Here is a 6000-nt window from a genome sequence, read left to right as displayed (position 1 = left end):
ATGCCCTGGACGCTTGGGGGCAGCCCTGACCTCTGTCCCCACATGGACACTCTTCTCATCAGAACAATCTAGCATCCAGTGAATGTGAGTTCTGTGCTGACAGGAAAAAAAATCAATGGGATGATTGGAAAGAGCATAAGAATCAGAGGAAGAAACAGTACCACCCTTGGTGATTAAACCCGTGGGAAATAAAGCTACATGAAGTGCAGTGGACAAATAAATTAATAGAAACACCAATCTCTATTGATTGATAGATGCCTGGTCAAAATGGGTCTTGAATTGGTTTCCCATGGGGAACACTAGGTGATTTTAAGCAGCAGAGTTGTAATGATTAAAATCTAACTTTATTCTTAAGCTGCCGTATGTAGTAAAACCTTAATTAACTAGAGCTCAGTTCATTAAACCTGCTTCCCCATCACTTCCAAGGCTCAAGCCACTGGGAGAATTAAGCATAGGAGGGGACTTGAAGAAGGATCACAGCACATCAACACCCTCCCCTAAGCACCTGGGCAGTGAGGAACCACCTAGAAAGATGATGACCTCAGGGGAGGAGAAAGCCTTGCTTCAAAACCAGGCCTGAGTATGATGCTGCTGTGGGAGACCTGGAGTATCAAAGCAGTAAAAGCCAGCTGTTCTGAACATTTTGCAGGTGTTAGCTCAGTAAATCCCCCAGCATGCACATGAGGCAGGTAGTATCAACCCCACTTTATGGCTGGGTAAACTAAGGCATGGGGGCAGGCCAGGTAACCCTCCCAAGGTCACATAGATGGTAAGCGATGGAGCCAGAAATTGAACCCAGGCCGTCTGGACCTAGAGTCTGAACACACCCACAGGCCATCCACCCCTCCAGGTAATCTGCCCACCATGGCACTGCTTATAAATGGCAGCTCTAAGGTATGTGTTTCTATGTGGAAAGTTACACACTGCACCACGGGCTTGGGTTAATCCTGGAGCGTGGGATTGAGGAAGGAGTTGATAAGAGACTTTGCCTTTTGTACTGTGCAAACCTACACCTGACCTTTGAACAACACGGGTGTGAACTGCCTGGGTCCACTTATTCTCGGATATTTTTCTATAGTAAATACTACAGAACCTCATAGTCCATGGTTGGTTGAATCCGTGGATGCGGCGGGACCGCGGATACCGAGTGCCAACTAGAAGTTAATTATACTTGGATTAATTCCCACATTGTTCAAGGGTCAACTGTATTTTGTTTTTACAACCAGCGTGGGGTATTTTTGTGTTTTTCTTTTTTACTGCAAATGAAGATAAAAGAAAATTAAGCACACACACACACACCTGCAAATGCTACCTCCACCAAGAGACACATTTGAAAGCAAATGGGTCAAACCATGCTTTTGGAATGTGGCTCAGTAGCCAATCTGGGAAAATAAAATCAATTTTAACCAAAGGTTCTAGAAAGACTTAGAGAAACAGTCACCCGTGTGGAGGCCAAATCATGCCTCAGGTGGCTCTGGGCCTGCAAGACCCTGTGCTCCGTCCTCCTCCAGCTGAGACCCAGATGACAATGACACAGAACGAGAGGACTCAGGGCCATTTAATAAAGCTCCACGTCCAGTTTTCCTGGTCGGGAATTTGGCATATCCAAGCCCAGGAGAGCATGGCCACCGTCTGCACTAAAGGCTGGAGTCGCGCCATAGATTTTATCCACGTTTCTAGCCCATTACTTTTTCAAGGAGAGCCCTCACGGACATGGCAGGAAACTGAAGGTGGGCGTAAATCCAGCCACCACAGGGGGAGTGACTCAGACCTCTGAGCCTCTGCCCAGTGGCTGGAGAACTCTAATATAAGCAAGGCCCTCTGTAGAGAGCACAGAGGTTGTATTAGTTATCTATTCACTGCATAACAAAATACCCCCAAAACTTGGAGGCTTAAAACACAAACATTTATCCTCCTACAGTTTCTGTGGTCAGGAATCTGGGTTTGGCTTAACTGGGTGCCTCTGTCCTAAGCTCTCTCACAAGGGGTTCAGCGTCTTTGCTCTATAGGACATTAACCAAATTTATGTCTAAAACGGCAACTTCATCTCACCATTTTCCCAACTTAACTCTGAAAATCTCCGGTTGTCATATCCTCTTTTGAACCAGCTCATCCTGCTTAGTCCCTCTTTAGTGAATTAAACAAGGTTCGGCAGCGTGTTCGCTATCAATTTGAAGAGAATTACCTTTTCATGGCTTGAGAATTATAACGTCGCCGGGGTTGATAAGCGCTACGAAGAAAAGTAAAGCCATCTAGTAGAGCGCTAACGATGGGGGAGGTGACGGGGCGGGTCCTGAAGACAGAGGAGCCGGCAGTGCAGAGGAAGGAACGGAGGAATGAATGAATGAATGAATGAACCGCAAGGGAACCAGAGCTCTGCGGCCTCCTTGCTCTGCCCCAACCGGAGGTGAAGACGGGGGTTGGAGCTACTTCTTAGAGCCTGCGGGGCCTTTTCCCCTCCCACCTCACCTCCAGGCTGACTCCCCGGAGGACTCTCGCCGCGAGGTGGCGCCCCAGCCTCGTGAATCAACAGCGGGAACTGAGGCGAGGAATCTAGGGCATAGTCATCTGTCCCCTTGGCCACTGGCAGCCGCTCCCAAGTGGACCCTGGGAGTCACGAGGGACTCTCTACCCAACCTGCGCTACATTATCCGATGGCACATTAGTTCTGATTAGGGCGGCCAGGACCTAGTTAGCCCCACACCCTAATTCAGATCAAACCCACGTTTATTAAGCACTTACTATTGCTCTCATTTATCAGCACATCAACCCTGAACCCATTTTAGAGGTGGGTAAGCTGAGGCTCAAAGAGCACACGTAGGCTTTCCGAGGTTCCAGGACTCAGAAGTAACAAGGGTGGGATCTAAGCCCGGGTCTGCCTGGCTTTGTAGTCAGCATTCTTACAATTACCCCCTGCCCACGGTGGGGACTGTTTGGCCGGAGGCAAGCAGGAGCCTTGTGGATCAGAGAGTTTGCTATGCTATTTTGCTGGGATAGATGCAAGGGTTTGATATGCGAGGACTGAGACACCATTCTGCCTTAGGCTTTAGGAAGCAGTGCACATTGGAGCCATACAGGACCGTTTCTTTGGGGGCAGCAACGTCTGGATCAAGGAGTTAAGCTCAGAAATGGGTTGCATGGGCAACTGTGGAGTTTCCAGCTTCCAGCTTACCAAGAAGAGAGCCTGGAGCTAATGGTTTGGATGCTGGAGCCAGGGACAAAAGGAACTGAGCTTTCCCCATACACCCTCTTCCACTGAAGTCTCCTGAAAGGCAATAAAGCTGGGTGGTTAGAGCATGGCACCAGGTGTCTGAACAGGCTCAAGCCAGCCCTAAAACTCACTTCTCCAAGCCTCAGCATTTGTGTCTGTAAAAGGTTGTACTTGATAATGCATATAAAACACATGGCACATAACCTGGTTCAGGAGAGATGCAGGAGATGGTGGTCATCATCATTATCACTTTCATCACCACCGCCATCAGCATCATCACCATCACTATTATTAATTGTTCACTGTTGCATTTCTGTTAACTGCCTGTCTCAGTCGGGGATGGAAACTCCCCAAGCAGCCGCCTTGCTCAACAGTTAATGATGGTAAAACAATCTCACTTGCCTAACCACTTCGCCTAAGTGTTATTTGACTGACAGCATGGGTTATTTTGGGGAGAAAAAAAATCATACGAGCTCTTGAATGCACCATCCCTGAAAGGTTTCCATGGCAACACACACCTGGATGTTCCAGGGAGAAGGCAGCCATGTGGGGAAGAGAACTAAAATGGAGAGATGGGGAGGGGGGTCCCCCCACTCCTATTTTTCTGGCTGTGTTTGTACAGTAGGACTCTTTACATAGGTTCTCTCTTTTAAACCTCACCACAATCCTATGGGGGTAAGTACTATTATTCTTACCCCCATTTTACAGATGAAGAAACTTTGACTCAGAGAAGTTAAAACTTGCCCAAGGTCGGTCTTGTCAAACTAGAGAAGTTATACCAGAGCAGGTTTCTCAGCTGCGGCACTGTTGACTTTTTGGGCCAAATAACTCTTTGTTGGGGCCCGGCCTGTGCACTAATAGATGTTTAGCAGCATCTCTGGCCTCCGTTCATTTGATGCCAGCACCTCCCTCCTCCCCTGGTCATGACAACCCAAGCCGGCTCCAGACAATGGCCAGGCGTCCCAGCTGGTCGCCCCCAGGCTAGGTTAATAGTCATTCCTTACACTTTTAGGGCACTCTACATGTATAATGCTCTTTCACAGGACCTGTCTCATGGGATCACATGTAATCATGTAACTCTGAGGTCCTTAGTGGCGAGGATCCTGGCATCCTGGGACCCAGGGTGTGAGCCCAGTGGCTGAACTAGGGGAGAGACCTGGGAAATCAGGGCGAAACTCAACCGTCTAACCTCCTCGCTGAGCAGACACATCTTGCAGTACCACCCCTTTTTATGGGCAGGGAAACGGAAGGTCAGAGAGGAGGGGGAGCCCCCAGGGATCCCGGGGCCTGTGAGTGGCAGTGCTGGGTGAGTGGTTTCCACTGTAGCCTCTAAGGACTCCAGATCCCAAAGGTCACATTTGTTCAATAGGCTTGCCCAGCTCAGCTTGCTGTGCTGTATGACAGACTTGAGGATGGACTGAAGCAGCCTAGAGTCACGGGCACCCCACTCAGGACCCAGCGTGGCAGACGTCAGCCCCTCAGTCACACATAGGACCGTGGCATGGGGGGAGGGCTGTCACCTGCCTGCGGTTACAGAGGAGAGTGGAGGATAGTTCAGTGAAAGTAGCCTTGGTTCGGTGGTCCTCATAAAGAGGGTGGGACCTTACATGATGCGAACACTGATTTCCCAAGCTGTATGCACAAGCTACCACATTTAATCCTCTCAACACCCAGCGAGGAGAAATCATCATCCCCACTTAAAAAGCTGAGGCTCAGAGAGAGCCAGTGACAAGCTCAAGGTCACACAGCTGGGAAGTAACAACCGGTCTGGGACTGGAACCCTGGTGAATGCAGGTAAGGAGAGGCCCGGGAGCTGGCATGTCATCTGGTACCTTCCGGGCAAGGCTCCTCCCTCCACTGCCTGTGAATTCAGCAGGAGAATGAGCACTTGCGTGTGTACTTCATGTCTGTAAACTCCCAGGGACCCCCAAGATTCATTTTCATGAAGACCTTTTCTGTGGGAAATGTATTTGAAACATCAGTCAACCAAGTGTCCACTTCCCAGAAACCCTGGATTTTTTTTTTTTAATTTACTTATTTTTGGCTGCGTTGCTGCACGTCGTGGGCTTTCTCTAGTTGCGGTGAGCAGTGCGGGGGCAGGTGGTGCTACTCTTCGTTGCACTGCGCAGGCTTCTCATTGCGGTGGCTTCTCTTGTTGTGGAGCACGGGCTCTAGGCGCGCAGGCTTCCGTAGTTGTGGCACGCGGGCTCAGTAGTAGTGGCTCGCGGGCTCTAGAGCGCAGGCTCAGTAGTTGTGGTGAACGGGCTTGGTTGCTACATGGCATGTGGGATCTTCCTGGACCAGGGATCAAACCCGCATCGCCTGCATTGGCAGGCGGACTCTTAACCACTGCGCCACCAGGGAAGCCTGGATCTTTATGGCATGTTCAATTCAGGAAGAATAAAAAGTAAAAATGATACTGTTTCCTCTACTTTCTTTCAGTTCAATCAGACACATACTGAGCCCTGCTCTGTGCTTGGTAAGCCACGCCGGCTCCCGCTTTCCCCAGGGGAATGCCGCTCTGCTCGCCCGTAGAAACCTTTTTATCATCCACCTTTCCTTCTCTATCTCACCACCCCACCCTGTACTGGGGTCTCCTCAGATCACTTCCCAGATAAAGCACTCAAATCCTGGTTCCAGGAGAAACCCACACTGACTGTGATGATTTGATGATGTTCATAATAATGGCTAATATCGTGGATGCTTACTGTGTGCCAACCATTCCACTATGTGCTCTGCAGACATTTCTCCCACTGAACACTCAGGGGACCCCAGTCATGCAGGCATCA

This window comes from Mesoplodon mirus (genome assembly GCF_964341445.2).
Source record: "Mesoplodon mirus genome assembly, chromosome: 15".
Lineage (NCBI taxonomy): Eukaryota > Metazoa > Chordata > Mammalia > Artiodactyla > Ziphiidae > Mesoplodon > Mesoplodon mirus.
The sequence above is the reverse complement of the archived record's forward strand: the minus strand, read 5'-3'. Positions refer to the sequence as shown.